This window comes from Pecten maximus, chromosome 7 (assembly GCF_902652985.1).
Source record: "Pecten maximus chromosome 7, xPecMax1.1, whole genome shotgun sequence".
NCBI lineage: Eukaryota > Metazoa > Mollusca > Bivalvia > Pectinida > Pectinidae > Pecten > Pecten maximus.
In genome coordinates, this window is record NC_047021.1 from 6,844,015 (window position 1) to 6,861,314 (window position 17,300).

The 17,300-nt window shown below is 35.8% G+C and overlaps 2 protein-coding genes across 2 annotated transcripts in view; both read right to left on the minus strand.

Annotated features, from left to right (window-relative positions):
• Window positions 1-17,300, minus strand: part of LOC117331455 (general transcription factor 3C polypeptide 1-like) — a 429,349-nt gene that overhangs the window by 267,869 nt on the left and 144,180 nt on the right. The window lies entirely within an intron of this gene.
• LOC117331456 (FMRFamide receptor-like) overlaps window positions 1-17,300 on the minus strand; it is a 324,895-nt gene that overhangs the window by 233,788 nt on the left and 73,807 nt on the right. The window lies entirely within an intron of this gene.

The following is a 17,300-nucleotide window of genomic DNA, read 5'->3' on the forward strand; positions in this document are numbered from 1 at the left end:
CAGTATCATCAAAAATGCAAAAAAAAAATGACAATCTGTTTTATTGGTAATATAATTACACATTTTCTTTTTGCATTCTTCTTTTGTGTCATGTCACAAAACTCTATATTAAATTTCCATGGATATATAAAGCTCAGTATTAGATTTCTATGGATATATAAAGCTCTGTATTAAATTTCCATGGATACAAAGTTCTGTATTAAAATTCCATAGATATCAAGCTCTAAATTAAATTTTCATGGATATAAAGCTCTGTACTAAATTGCCATGAATATAAAGCTCAGTAGTAAATTTCCATAGATATCAAGCTCTAAATTAAATTTTCATGGATATAAAGCTCTGTACTAAATTGCCATGAATATAAAGCTCAGTAGTAAATTTCCATGGATATCAAGCTCTAAATTAAATTTCCATAGATACAGAGCTCTATATTAAATTTCCATAGATACAGAACTCTAAATTAAATTTCCATAGATACAGAACTCTATATTAAATTTCCATAGATACAGAGCTCTATATTAAATTTCCATAAATACAAAGCTCTGTATAAAACTTCCATAGATATCAAGCTCTAAATTGAATTCCCATGGATACACTTGTATTAATTTTGTACAGAGCTCCGTATTGAATTCATGGATACAAAGCTCTGTATTAAATTTACATGAAAACAAAGCTCTATATTAAATTTCCATAGATACAGACCCTGAAGCATTTAACGTTCCCTCCAAACGCGGACGAAACGCAAAACGAATTGGGAAAACCAAACGCAAACGCTACTAAACGCAAATGCAAAACGCTCAACGAAAAACGAAAAACGCGTTTCCGTAAACGCAAAACGGAAAACGCAAAACGCAAAACGCTCGACGATAAACGCAAACGCAAAGCGCAAAACGAAAAACCAAAACTGACAGTTATGAATGAGACCGGAAAAGCAAATCTTCATCGTAGTTACCGATCCGGAGTCCGGTCGTTAAGTGATCCGGCACTTACAAATAATATCGGTGCTTGGATTCTACGGATATCGTTATCATTTCATTTTTTCTTTTACAACTGAAAGTCGTCTCATATAACATATTATCGTTTTGCACATATATATTACTATTCCAAAACACTATCTTAATATATTTCGCGGCACTACTGAAAATCTAATCGGATAGTGTGTGATTTTGCATCTGCATTTTAGGGGGGAAAATAATAAAATTATAAATATGAGGTCAAAACACATCAGAAACATTTGGATAATTCTTCTCTGAACCTTTTTAAGACATGGAGAAAGTAGCATTAAAAGTAATAAACGGGTCATTTTTTTTTTTAAACTTCCGACTTGTATCTCGCGAAGTCAGTAATTCACTGAAAATTTGTAAAAATACATGAAGAGAACTGCAGTAACTTTTATCCCTGTTTCCCTATCTTCATGAAATATAAGTCTACAATCATATTATTTCTTTGGATTTTTCATAATATTAATCAGTTCCCGTGGATGTCACTCCCCGATCAGACTGTCCGTACGTAACTTTTTCATTGGTAACGCTCTGAAGACCAGCGTGTCAGTCAAGGCCCGAGAGACGAGGATCGTTCCTGATTGGTTACTGCATGTTATATAGTTGCTACATGTACATGGACTTTTTCGTAACACATGTGATGCTGTTATCTGTTCGATTATTAATTAAACAAGACTACACACGTACTAAAGTACACAATCAGACGATGGCGTACTTTAGTCGGTATATGTACATGTACGTGTACAATGTATAGTCAATAGTCATAGTAAAATGTATTAAAACTGTATGTTTTGAGTGAAAAAAACTCCCACACTCCTTAGCAATGAACAAGAAATAAAATGATAATGTGTTGACGTTCTAATAAATGATGGAAGTATATATTTTCATCTACAATGTAGCCACACGTCTGATTGACTTTAAAATCCTGTTTAACTGGCCTGCCCGGACAAATAATTGTCTTGGTGAGCAAATTCATAATGTTTTATTTGTTTTACGTAAATATCACAGTGTTTCAATTCTCTTGTTTCAGGTATCCCGTGGCTGAAATACGTCTGCAGAAAATCCAATCAGATGCAGTTGTCTTACCTGTATCTAGCCGTAACGAGCCTGGCTATCTTGTTTGATTTACACACATACACACTGATATATGTAAAATTTTGACAATATTCATAATATAACAGGACGTACAGATATCTTGTAACATTTTGATTATTTTCGAAATCAAATGGACGTAAATATCGTACAGAGACACATATGTATCATGGACCATTTTGATAATTTCCTGAATAGAAACAGACATGTGTATCGTTAGCATGTTTATAGGTTTGTGAAACATAAAGAAAACGGGATGTACTTGTATTGTCCATGTTGGTAACTTTCTCTTTATAAGGGGACGTATATATACAATAGTGGGTCACATTCTAATAATTCATTAAACAGAACAGGACGAACATATCGTAGGACTATTTTTATGGAGGCGTTTTTACGCCTGCCATATTGCGATCACCTACCAGTTGTGACATCACAATCTCTCACTTTCGTTTTCGTTATATTTCCTTTTACAGTTCATTTTGCGGTTTCTTTCGGTTCATATATGATGTAGTTGAACTATGTATATATTTTTTAATATAACAGTATATGTATCGTGTGATATTTTGACAATTTTCTTGATACAATAATTTGTTATATCACTACAGACTAAATATGTGATATAATTGTAGTAGCTCCAGACCAATATAAAAGAATGGGAACCAAAAGGTTATTTTATTTTAGGTAATAATATGTAAAATCATATATCAGGGATATAGAATTCTCGAAAGAATTCCAGAAGTAGAAATTTGGATTAACCCATGACTAGCAAGAGGATGTCGTCATAATTTCGTCAGTTGAAAGATCGTGAGGTTGTTGTACAGAGGACGTAAAACCTGTTAAATAGATAATATGTAGAAGGAGTGGAAGCAGTCACAATGTAATTTCGGTCAGATGAATAACTTGCAGGTAAATACATTGTTGTTTGATATTGACTGCGCATGTGTCATTTAAAACAATGATTTGATAGCTTTGTCAAAAACTGAAATACATATATATTCCAAATCTGAAAATAATAGGAACAAGTTACTCAGACGTTATTTTTGTGTGTAAATGTGGCCACATCTTTATAGGTTGACGGATACGAGTTGGAAAGGATACCCGTCATCTGTTAAATTAGTCGTATTGGATTTAATCAATATTATAGCTTTGCTAGCTGTAAATATCATCGTGAATGTCTTAATGTATCGATGTTCATTGTACGTCAGTTTTCAGCCACAGTTAAATCAGAGACCTATATAATAAATATAGGTCTCTGGTTAAATCTAGATTTTCTATGAATTTCAATCAAGATTAAAAACTTGGACCCACGGACGGATAGAACATAAAAACATCAGAACACATTAATTTGCTGATCTTCCTTGTTAATTGATAATAAACATCGTGCATTTTGTGAGTATAATATGATCGATGTCGCAAAATAGAACCATTATGTTTGTGAGTTGTATAATGTCCCCCATTTTAATAGTGAATCGTCCGATATGGATGTAAAATTACCCCCTTTTACAAATAATACCAAACTAACAATTATATATCATATTTGAGGTTATATAAATAGCTTGCTGCATTTACGAAAGCGCCATCTCTATCAAAATTACATTTGGTCAGAACGGAATGTCTACCGGACATATACCCGACACTTGCACATGGCTAATTGGGCCACCCGTGGATAATGTCTTGACAGAACACGAGTGCTTGACAGGTAAGTAGAGTACCTGTCTAACCAACGCCTCCAGCCCTTATCAAACTGTTAGATCTGATTCGGGTACAGGTACGGGACCGGGCTTGGAGCAAACAAATACTCAAGATGCTTATTTATTACACACACAGTAGACTCGATATCAGCACCTTACGTATCATTGATATTACGTTATACATCGTTGGTCCAAAATAATACAAAAATATAAGATAATATTTAACACTGTTACTTTCGACAGATATTTTTAATTTGATTTTTGTTTGGGGGGTCGATGTATGACGTTGTGTCCTTGCCATGGATATCCACTACTTTAATTATCCACGGTACAGCCTGAATTTGTTACCGTTTGGATGTCCGTCGTCCATTTGTGAAGAGAAAATTTCATAAGAAGCAAAAATTCATGCACTATGTTATTGTTGAAAGAATCTGATTTTGCCACTGCCCTAGTTAGTTACAATACACAACCTCTGCTGGTCAAGATGACACTAATTACATGTCAATTATCTTGTTGATGAGAAGTTAGTTATATCAGAGACTTGTACAAGTCTCTGGTTATATTTAGAAAATCGTCAAAATGTTACACTATGTATACCTGCTGTTCAGAAAATTATCAATCTGCTACTGTACACGATAAAAAAATGTGTGATTAAATGTGTATCTCGTTGTATTCAACAAAAATATTGTACGATACACAACTGTTTACGGACGTAAATTGAGTCTCTGATGTGTCCCATTATATTAGCAAAGACGTATTTATGAAATCGATCAGATATACATGTACATGTGATATATATATGTCTGCGTATTTGGAAATTTATTAGAACGCTACCGGGTAAATATGTCAAAATATGTTAACGGATATAGGTATAAAGTATTTATCAAAAGTGATAAATAGCCAGATTAGCTCAGGCCGTACACAAGTAAGAAAGCTGCAGCAACTGGTTAGAAATTTGGTCCGATTTTCTGCAATCGTATTACAGCCATGGGATACCTGAAACAAGAAAATTGTAAAAGTATTATATTTATGTCAAAACAAATAACTTGTTCACTAAGATTAAGACTAATATTTTTCCAATTCCGTCAATTAACCATTAACACAGCGATGAATCCATAATGAATTAAAAGGACAATAGCGGCACTCACGGTAAGTAAGTACAGGTAGCTAAAATAGATATATATCGAGGCTTTCCCGAACACGGATAATCGTCGTGCCACACCCAGCAGCTGGCTCCACTTTTAGTTTTACACGCGCATGCGTACTCAACTGTTGTCAATTCTAACAGTGAATTACATCCGGCAGACGAAACGCAAACGAAAGGAAACGCAAAACGCAAACGCACGCAAACGCAAAGGCACCTAAACGCAAACGCAAACGCAAACGAACGGAAATGAGCGCAAAACGCAAACGCAAACGAAAAACGCTCGACGAAACGAAGCGCAAACGAAACAAAACGAAAGGAACGCAAACGCAACGTAAACGCGTTTGAGGGAATGTTAAATGCTTCAGGGTCTGTACAAAGCTCTATATTAAATTTCCATAGATACAAAGCTCTATATTAAATTTCCATAGATACAAATCTTTGTATTAAATTTCTTTGGATATCACGCTCTAAACTAAAATTTCCGAGGATATAAAGTTCAAGCTGTGTTAAATGTTCATGTATATCAAGTTCTAAATTAAATATCCATGGATATAAAGATTGATATATCCTTTTGCTCTGCGTTATCAACATGTTTGTGATGTTTAATTGTCACTTAATGACATCGTTTTGTCTGATATGACAATATGAAGTGTATTTTTGATGGCACGAAAATTTGTGCTACATCTCAGGAACATGTCCTATTGACAGTGCAAAATTTGACTTTGGAACATGCTAACACTGTTAAAGGATGATTTTAAGAAATATTTTAATTCAAAATGGAACGTAAGTATTAAAGTGCTTATTTTGGAATGTTATGGTTATATAAATGTCTCAGCACTGCAGACAAATCAATCATGATGCGCTAACATGGATTACTCTATCTGGCTGTAACGTGGATTACTCTATCTGACTGTAACGTGGATTACTCTATCTGGCTGTAACGTGGATTACTCTATCTGGCTGTAACGTGGATTACTATATCTGGCTGTAACGTGGATTACTCTATCTGGCTGTAACATGGATTACTCTATCTGGCTGTAACGTGAATTACTATATCTGGCTGTAACGTGGATTACTCTATCTGGCTGTAACGTGGATTACTCTATCTGGTTGTAACGTGGATTACTCTATCTGGCTGTAACGTGGATTACTCTATCTGGCTGTAACGTGGATTACTCTATCTGGCTGTAACGTGAATTACTATATATGGCTGTAATGTGGATTACTCTATCTGGCTGTAACGTGGATTACTCTATCTGGCTGTAACATGGATTACTCTATCTGGCTGTAACGTGGATTACTCTATCTGGCTGTAACGTGGATTACTCTATCTGGCTGTAACGTGGATTACTCTATCTGGCTGCAACGTGGATTACTCTATCTGGCTGTAACGTGGATTACTCTATCTGGCTGTAACGTGGATTACTCTATCTGGCTGTAACGTGGATTACTATATCTGGCTGTAACGTGGATTACTCTATCTGGCTGTAACGTGGATTACTCTATCTGGCTGTAACGTGGATTACTCTATCTGGCTGTAATGTGGATTACTCTATCTGGCTGTAACGTGGATTACTCTATCTGGCTGTAATCCTGTGAGAATTAAAGGACAATAACTTTCCAATGTAGGCATTTTATTGTTTTAATAAACTCTATCAACCAGACTTCTAACAGGAGCTTTATACAAGATTTCTGTTTATACCACTGTTACCAGACTATATTGTGGGTACAATTTGATGGTGTGGATTAGGTATTTTTGTATGCTGTGTGTATCATTTGATGGTGTGGATTAGATATTTTCTATGCTGTGGGTACCATTTGATGGTGTGGATTAGGTATTTTTGTATGCTGTGTGTACCATTTGATGGTGTGGATTAGATTTGTGTATGCTGTGTGTACCATTTGATGGTGTGGATTAGATTTTTTCTACGATGTGCGTACCATTTTAATACATCTTTTCAAGAAGCACCTGTATATTCCATTGGTGATGTAGCATGTTTAAGAATGCAACGTCAGTGGTCCGATGTATCAAAGTATGTCATACGAAATGGTAGGAAGAATTCCTGTTTCTTTTTTCTTATCTCTACGCTAAGCTTGGAGTAGATGTGATAAGCTTTAGGATGGTGTATTTTACCTGTATCTATCAACTGTGAGCTAGCTAGTACCGAGTTCTACTGGGATGTACCGTGGAAGGCACGATTTTTCAATTAAGCTATCATGTTTTATTTTGCTGCCACTTCCGTTCATTATTTGCTGATCAAGTTGCAACATTGGTGAAGTCACAGTCAATAAGAGAAGATACACAGGTCATCAATAAAACGTATTGTATCTGACGTTTGTTAGCTATCAATGCATGCTCTCTCCTTTACACAGCTCCTGAAAGCTTTATCTGGCTCAGCACCGAGAAACGGTAATAAGCAGTAATTATGACGTCATTCAGTCCCCTGTTATCATCTCACACATCAACCAACAAAACATCAACCCAATATTGCATGGTCAGTAACTGATAAATAACAAACAAAAAAGTATTTATATGTAGTCATAATAATCAAAATATTCCACAAACTGATTATAGCATGCAATGATTCATTACACCTGAGTAGTAAATACACAGTTCACCTTGATGAGGGTTTTACACAAGGAGATCGGTAATGAGATATTTACCTGGGACATCGGTAATGAGATATCTACCTGAGAGATCGGTAATGAGATATTTACCTGGGAGATCGGTAATGAGATATTTACCTGGGACATCGGTAATGAGATATTTACCTGGGAGATCGGTAATGAGATATCTACCTGAGAGATCGGTAATGAGATATTTACCTGGGAGATCGGTAATGAGATATTTACCTGGGAGATCGGTAATGAGATATTTACCTGGGACATCGGTAATGAGATATTTACCTGGGACATCGGTAATGAGATATTTACCTGGGACATCGGTAATGAGATATTTACCTGGGAGATCGGTAATGAGATATCTATCTGGGAGATCGGTAATGAGATATTTACCTGGGACATCGGTAATGAGATATTTACCTGGAAGATCGGTAATGAGATATTTACCTGGGAGATCGGTAATGAGATATCTACCTGGGAGATCGGTAATGAGATATCTACCTGGGAGATCGGTAATGAGATATTTACCTGTACTGATAAACCTAATCCATATATCCAGCAACATAATTACGGACATTACAAAACACAGTCAACCTATCAATTACAATCATCAGTTTACATGTATAGTTAAATTACAAATATATAATCTTTGGTCATTCATCAGAATATACATGTGCATGTTTTGGAGACTAATTCTTTGATCATGATATCGTAATCAATATATTATCTTAACACTGGGTATTGCTAAAGCAAGTGTCATCAACCTGTCCTGCTAAAAATAGTAACACTGACCTTGACCTTTATCCAAAAAAAACAACCTGAACTTGAACATGTCCAAGATATACTGGTTCCAATCTGTAATATGAAGCCTATAATAACCAGTGTAACCTGAACCTGTATCAATGGCTTTGAGACATGGTCACACCAAAGGTGCTGAAACTCAACCATTTTCAGGAGAGTAAGATATCTTTTTACATACTCCTTTATTTATTTACAACAATAAGAAACAAGTTATCAAATTATATAATTTACACTTGATGGCCAAGACTGAAGCATGCAAGGGTTCTTACACCAACATGGTCGGGCAGGTTACCCCGTACCTCCACGTCTGATCGGGGAATTAAACCCCGGCCGCCTAGGTGAAAGGCAAGTGTGTTACCAACCATCTATAAGAATATATAGTGGGGTAAAATATGCATCATACTGCATCCATTCTTCATTCATGCTGCATTCATACTGCATTTATGCTGTGATCATGCTGCAAATTCATCAGGGTATGATTTATCAAAGTAATTATCTTTGTGTGTTTTGAAGTTTGAAGTGAAAATAACTGACTATTCTGAAAAATACTGCTTGCATGATTCTAATGCAAGCAGGAATTCTCAGCAGACAGCATATTTCAGACGATATCTTGAAATCAAGTTGGTGGGTTGTATTCTCTCATTAAATCTGTAAATACTATGTTGACTGGTACCAATTGGCTAGCGGTGAGTTACCGTGAGTTACAATAGTCGGTATGATCCTATCAGTATACTATAGCCTCCAATCCCTGACCACTGGACACATGTGATTAGTTTGTCAACAAGCTTTTAGTGGGTTTCCGTCCCCCGTTAGCCTGACCTATTCACAGACATACCCTGTTAATTTCACTTCATTACCATCTCACTGATCTAGTTATCATCTGATTGGTTTAGTCCAAACTAATAAGGAAACATCATGATCTGGGCCCATGTTTTCCTATTCGAGCAGTCAAGTGATTTTCCTTAATAGAGAAATATTTGCTGACGAAATCAACTGAATGGCAGCTCTGACGTCCATCATCAGCCGCGTCTGTCCATTCAAACAGGTTTCGGTAGTATCATTACAGCCTTCTAGGTGTTTTTTTATATTGAAAATGAATGGTATTAATATCTGTCTGATATTTCATCTCCCAACCATAAAGGCAATTTTAAGAGTACACATTTCGTTCGTGAATCAGTGATAAAATACTTTGCTTTACTGTGTAAGTGATTCTCAGAGACCAGGACTGCACTCACATATTACTCAATCTCTTCTCATCAGTGATTATAAATGCTGCAAATTACCCCATTTCTGTCCATTTAATTCTACAATAAACTATTCCTCAGATATTTCTGTAGCAGAAAACTATATCACGCTATGCTTTATTGTAGAAAGTACCTATGTCCAAATCTTGATAATTTATCACATAAATCATATACTCAAATTTAACAAAGGAATTTCATAAGTTGTTCATATTGAATATTGAATAAGTAATTTAGATTGCTACAGATACAATCCTTTTATTTCCATTAAACATTTCAACATATTAGGTCACACAGGAAACAAGCAAAGATGTTCACTGTAATGTAACCAGTCTCAGATAAGATGTTCACTGTAATGTAACCAGTCTCAGACAAGATGTTCACTGTAATGTAACCAGTCTCAGACAAGATGTTCACTGTAATGTATAACCAGTCTCAGACAAGATGTTCACTGTAATGTAACCAGTCTCAGACAAGATGTTCACTGTAATGTATAACCAGTCTCAGACAAGATGTTCACTGTAATGTAACCAGTCTCAGACAAGATGTTCACTGTAATGTAACCAGTCTCAGACAAGATGTTCACTGTAATGTATAACCAGTCTCAGACAAGATGTTCACTGTAATGTAACCAGTCTCAGACAAGATGTTCACTGTAATGTATAACCAGTCTCAGACAAGATGTTCACTGTAATGTAACCAGTCTCAGACAAGATGTTCACTGTAATGTAACCAGTCTCAGACAAGATGTTCACTGTAATGTATAACCAGTCTCAGACAAGATGTTCACTGTAATGTATAACCAGTCTCAGACAAGATGTTCACTGTAATGTAACCAGTCTCAGACAAGATGTTCACTGTAATGTATGACCAGTCTCAGACAAGTTGTTCACTGTAATGTATGACCAGTCTCAGATAAGATGTTCACTGTAATGTATAACCAGTCTCAGACAAGATGTTCACTGTAATGTAACCAGTCTCAGACAAGATGTTCACTGTAATGTAACCAGTCTCAGACAAGATGTTCACTGTAATGTAACCAGTCTCAGACAAGATGTTCACTGTAATGTATGACCAGTCTCAGACAAGATGTTCACTGTAATGTAACCAGTCTCAGACAAGATGTTCACTGTAATGTATGACCAGTCTCAGATAAGATGTTCACTGTAATGTATAACCAGTCTCAGACAAGATGTTCACTGTAATGTAACCAGTCTCAGACAAGATGTTCACTGTAAAGTAATAATTCTAAATATACAGCAGAGCAGGGAACTGCTTTTTATCTGCGACGATTCTTGGACAGTTTGGTGATTATGTGTGATACAGTACACAATATTATACTCGAGACAGTGTAAACATGGTAACAAGAGGCCATAACTCTGATGATTCTTCAAAAATTATTAAAGGTGATTCTGTACATACAGTTCACAAGATATGTACTGACAGTATTAAACAAGGGGCTATAACTCTGGTTTATGCAGTATGAAACCTTTATCCAGGTTTGCGTAACTCTTTCATCCGAGAGGTCCTCCAATACAAACTTGTTGAATTATTGGTGAATATTATTAAGTATATATATAAATGAAATACTAACATGGTAACTGAAATTCCGTATTATGATTGCTATATATATATATATATATATATATGATATATGATGAAAAATAAACATTTTAGTAAGAATCATTATCCTTTAAGATATACTCACATTTTGACAAGGTGACAAATATCGGTAAAAGAATACATTCCAGACAAGAGGACTAGGTAGGGCCATTTACCCAAGCTTATTTCTCTATCAATTATTCATACACATTGCCAGAAATTCACAAATAAGACATTGGTTCTGTTTGATGGTAGTCTCCTCACAATATCGTTTCATTTCAAAGTGCTTATTCAAGTAGTTCTGTATTGTCACAGTTGTGTAATTTCACAAAATTGTAATGGCAAATTTATTAGAGAAAATGACTTGCAACAGAATTGTTTAACTATGTTGTTACATGCCATTATCTTTCCCCCAAACAGTAATTTCATAGGGCATTAATGTCAGTGAGGACATAAGGGCTGTATACAGAGTCAAGTACAATACATATCATAAACACACCTGTTTGATGGGTGTGTTACACGATAAAGTACAATTACAACTTTCCTTAGTGGCAGATTTTAGTGTTCCCAAAGCAATAGTTCGTTTCCTTCTTCAGAAAATTTAGCAGGCAAGCTAGGCCAGACAAGAAGAACTTACAATTCATCAAGTTCAAGACAAATTTCTCTGTAACGCCGAGTTCTGGAGAGAGATTTCTATACAGTTCAGTTCCAGACAGAGATTTCTATACAGCTCAGTTCCTCAGAGATTTCTATAAGCTCAGTTTAAGAGAGATATTCTATACAGTTCCATTCTGGACAGAGATTTTTATACAGTTCAGTTCCAGTAATAGATTTCTATACAGTTCTGTTCCAGAGACAGATTTCTATACAGTTCCATTCTGGACAGAGATTTTTATACAGTTCAGTTCCAGAGACAGATTTCTATACAGTTCCATTCTGGACAGAGATTTCTATACAGTTCAGTTCCAGTAATAGATTTCTATACAGTTCAGTTCCAATTATAGATTTCTATACAGTTCAGTTCCAATTATAGATTTCTATACAGTTCCATTCTGGACAGAGATTTTTATACAGTTCAGTTCCAGAGAGAGATTTCTATACAGTTCTGTTCCAGAGACAGATTTCTATACAGTTCCATTCTGGACAGAGATTTCTATACAGTTCAGTTCCAGTAATAGATTTCTATACAGTTCAGTTCCAATTATAGATTTCTATACAGTTCCATTCTGGACAGAGATTTCTATACAGTTCAGCTCCAGTAATAGATTTCTTTACATTTCGGTTCCAGTAATAGATTTCTATACAGTTCAATTCCACAGAGATTTCTTTACAGTTCAGTTCCAGTAATAAATTTCTATACAGTTCAGTTCCAGTAACAGAATTCTATACAGTTTCAGTTCCAGAGAGAGTTCTATACAGTTCAGTTCCAGAGAGACTTCTATACAGTTTCAGTTCCTGAGAGACTTCTATACAGTTTAGTTCCTGAGAGACTTCTATACAGTTTAGTTCCTGAGAGACTTCTATACAGTTTAGTTCCTGAGAGACTTCTATACAGTTTAGTTCCTGAGAGACTTCTATACAGTTTAGTTCCAAAGAGAGTTCTATACAGTTCAGTTCCTGAGAGAGTTCTATACAGTTTAGTTCCAGAGACTTCTATAGAGTTTAGTTCCTGAGAGACTTCTATATAGTTTATTTCCTGAGAGAGTTCTATACAGTTCAGTTCCAGAGAGACTTCTATACAGTTCAGTTCCTGAGAGACTTCTATACAGTTCAGTTCCTGAGAGACTTCTATACAGTTCAGTTACAGAGAGACTTCTATACAGTTCAGTTCCTGAGAGACTTCTATACAGTTTAGTTCCTGAGAGTAGTTACAGAGAGACTTCTATACAGTTTAGTTCCTGAGAGAGTTCTATACAGTTCAGTTCCAGAGAGACTTCTATACAGTTTAGTTCCTGAGACTTCTATACAGTTTAGTTCCTGAGAGACTTCTATACAGTTTAGTTCCTGAGAAACTTCTATACAGTTTAGTTCCAGAGAGACTTCTATACAGTTTAGTTCCTGAGAGAGTTCTATACAGTTCAGTTACAGAGAGACTTCTATACAGTTCAGTTCCTGAGAGACTTATATACAGTTTAGTTCCAGAGAGACTTCTATACAGTTTAGTTCCTGAGAGACTTCTATACAGTTTAGTTCCTGAGAGACTTCTATACAGTTTAGTTCCAGAGAGAGTTCTATACAGTTTAGTTCCTGAGAGACTTCTATACAGTTTAGTTCCTGAGAGACTTCTATACAGTTTAGTTCCTGAGAGACTTCTATACAGTTCAGTTCCAGAGAGACTTCTATACAGTTTAGTTCCTGAGAGACTTCTATACAGTTCAGTTCCTGAGAGACTTCTATACAGTTTAGTTCCAGAGAGATTTCTTTACAGTTCAGTTCCTGAGAGACTTCTATACAGTTCAGTTCCTGAGAGACTTCTATACAGTTCAGTTCCTGAGAGACTTCTATACAGTTTAGTTCCTGAGAGACTTCTTTACAGTTCAGTTCCTGAGAGACTTCTATACAGTTCAGTTCCAGAGAGACTTCTATACAGTTTAGTTCCTGAGAGACTTCTATACAGTTCAGTTCCTGAGAGACTTCTATACAGTTCAGTTCCAGAGAGATTTCTTTACAGTTCAGTTCCTGAGAGACTTCTATACAGTTTAGTTCCTGAGAGACTTCTATACAGTTTAGTTCCTGAGAGACTTCTATACAGTTTAGTTCCTGAGACTTCTATACAGTTTAGTTCCTGAGAGACTTCTATACAGTTTAGTTCCAGAGAGAGTTCTATACAGTTTAGTTCCTGAGAGACTTCTATACAGTTTAGTTCCTGAGACTTCTATACAGTTTAGTTCCTGAGAGACTTCTATACAGTTTAGTTCCTGAGAGACTTCTATACAGTTTAGTTCCTGAGAGACTTCTATACAGTTTAGTTCCTGAGAGACTTCTATACAGTTTAGTTCCTGAGAGACTTCTATACAGTTTAGTTCCTGAGAGACTTCTATACAGTTTAGTTCCAGAGAGAGTTCTATACAGTTTAGTTCCTGAGAGACTTCTATACAGTTTAGTTCCTGAGAGACTTCTATACAGTTTAGTTCCTGAGAGACTTCTATACAGTTTAGTTCCTGAGACTTCTATACAGTTTAGTTCCTGAGAGACTTCTATACAGTTTAGTTCCTGAGAGACTTCTATACAGTTTAGTTCCTGAGACTTCTATACAGTTTAGTTCCTGAGACTTCTATACAGTTTAGTTCCTGAGAGACTTCTATACAGTTTAGTTCCTGAGAGACTTCTATACAGTTTAGTTCCAGAGAGACTTCTATACAGTTTAGTTCCAGAGAGACTTCTATACAGTTTAGTTCCAGAGAGACTTCTATACAGTTTAGTTCCAGAGAGAGTTCTATACAGTTCAGTTCCAGAGAGACTTCTATACAGTTTAGTTCCAGAGAGACTTCTATACAGTTCAGTTCCAGAGAGACTTCTATACAGTTTAGTTCCAGAGAGACTTCTATACAGTTCAGTTCCTGAGAGACTTCTATACAGTTTAGTTCCAGAGAGACTTCTATACAGTTTAGTTCCAGAGAGACTTCTATACAGTTCAGTTCCAGAGAGACTTCTATACATTTTAGTTCCTGAGAGACTTCTATACAGTTTAGTTCCTGAGAGACTTCTATACAGTTTAGTTCGTGAGAGACTTCTATACAGTTTAGTTCCTGAGAGAGTTCTATACAGTTCAGTTCCAGAGAGACTTCTATACAGTTTAGTTCCAGAGAGAGTTCTATACAGTTTAGTTCCTGAGAGACTTCTATACAGTTTAGTTCCTGAGAGACTTCTATACAGTTTAGTTCCTGAGAGACTTCTATACAGTTTAGTTCCAGAGAGACTTCTATACAGTTTAGTTCCTGAGAGACTTCTATACAGTTTAGTTCCAGAGAGATTTCTATACCGTTCAGTTCCTGAGAGACTTCTATACAGTTTAGTTTCAGAGAGACTTCTATATAGTTTAGTTCCTGAGAGATTTCTATACCGTTCAGTTCCTGAGAGAGTTCTATACAGTTTAGTTCCTGAGAGAGTTCTATACAGTTTAGTTCCTGAGAGACTTCTATACAGTTTAGTTCCTGAGAGACTTCTATACAGTTTAGTTCCTGAGACTTCTATACAGTTCAGTTCCTGAGAGAGTTCTATACAGTTTAGTTCCTGAGAGACTTCTATACAGTTTAGTTTCAGAGAGACTTCTATATAGTTTAGTTCCTGAGAGACTTCTATACAGTTTAGTTCCAGAGAGACTTCTATACAGTTTAGTTCCAGAGAGACTTCTATACAGTTTAGTTCCAGAGAGACTTCTATACAGTTCAGTTCCTGAGAGAGTTCTATACAGTTTAGTTCCTGAGAGACTTCTATACAGTTTAGTTCCTGAGAGAATTCTATACAGTTTAGTGCCTGAGAGACTTCTATACAGTTTAGTTCCAGAGAGACTTCTATACAGTTCAGTTCCTGAGAGATATTTTTATACAGTACACTTCCTGGGCAACAATTAAGAATCATGGTTGATCTACACAGACATAAACATACAATATGTATTGAAAAAATTGGTGTCAATGAATTAAAAAAAACATTAATACATCCTTTGAAATTAACTCTGACAGTATGACTCCAAAAGTGACCTTAAAAAGGAATTGTTTTCATTCATATTCTTTTTAGTTGAAGTGAACTTTTGAGAGCTTCACAACTGGTTTTCTCTGTGTTTAGCAGCCTATTAGAAGATACTGTCACTTTACCTGGTATGTACCTCCATCATCAGTAGAGATACACCACTTTAAGTCATAAAACAATGGTTTGTACAGGACAACATGAATGGTATAATATGTTAGTGCTTACAATCAGGATTGATCAACAAAGTATATACAAGGAGTTACAGATACAAAATAGAACCCCACAGGAGACATCAATACAGTGACCGCAAATTCAACCCAGATCATTGTAAGATTTGCATTATTTAATAGTACATTAAGCTGGAGACCAAGAATATGTAATGGCAGGAAAAGTCCTCGACATTCACCAAGATAGCGCTACATAGGGAAGGAAATGGATCACTCAAAAACCTCACAATTAAAGACTGTCATTGCAACATGAAAATTAAATATGGTGGTGACAGAGAGGACCAAGTTACTAACCAGATTAATATCATATCTAAACCACAGCATATCCCCACAATCCAGTAATTAGTCAACACACTCTGTTTACAGTAACAATACATTGGTTTAAAGGCCCTTACTATTTACATGTTTTGATGACAACACTATCAAAGGACATCTCTATGACACAAAATATGATGCTGATAACTTGTTTGGTCCAGACGTCCATCACACTTTAATTAATGTTAACATGACATTCTGGACATGATAATGTGAAATCCCGACAATTGACCATCTGACCATCGATAGCTCAGACAAGGTTAGAGGTCAACTGATACGTCAGGGCGACTGGATTTGGTCTGGTGGGAGGCAACAACACAACTCTTAATGGTCATCCCTAGCCTTCAGTCCACACAAAATACAATAATGTGTGGGGATTGATGTACAACCATATCCCAATACCACACAGTTCGTGCACAAACAATGGAATTAATGTCTTTATCTAGGTGACTTTAAACATTACTTGTCAAGCTTGTGTTTGTGTAAGATTTTGTCTGTGTGTTTGTACAACATTGGTTTCTCTCTATATAATCTGCCTTATATTTAGATTTGCTGCCTCTTTTAATGATATAAACACTTCAGTACCATTACCAGGCATTAGTGAAATGGCGAAAAGCTAGTAAAACATTCTTTAATCCAGTCTTTGTTGTAGACCATTCTGATAAACACTACAATATCCACATCAATACATATTCAGCTCTATTCTCAGCCTGATGAGGTCAATTCTCGTTCAAATGAGGTATATAAATATCTGTATAAAACCTGATTACATATTTTCTATGAAGGGTCATTTGACTTGACTACTGGACAACTTTGCCTGATAACTACAGATTTTATTGTAGGCTCAGCAGCCCCTGATCTGCTATGATGTA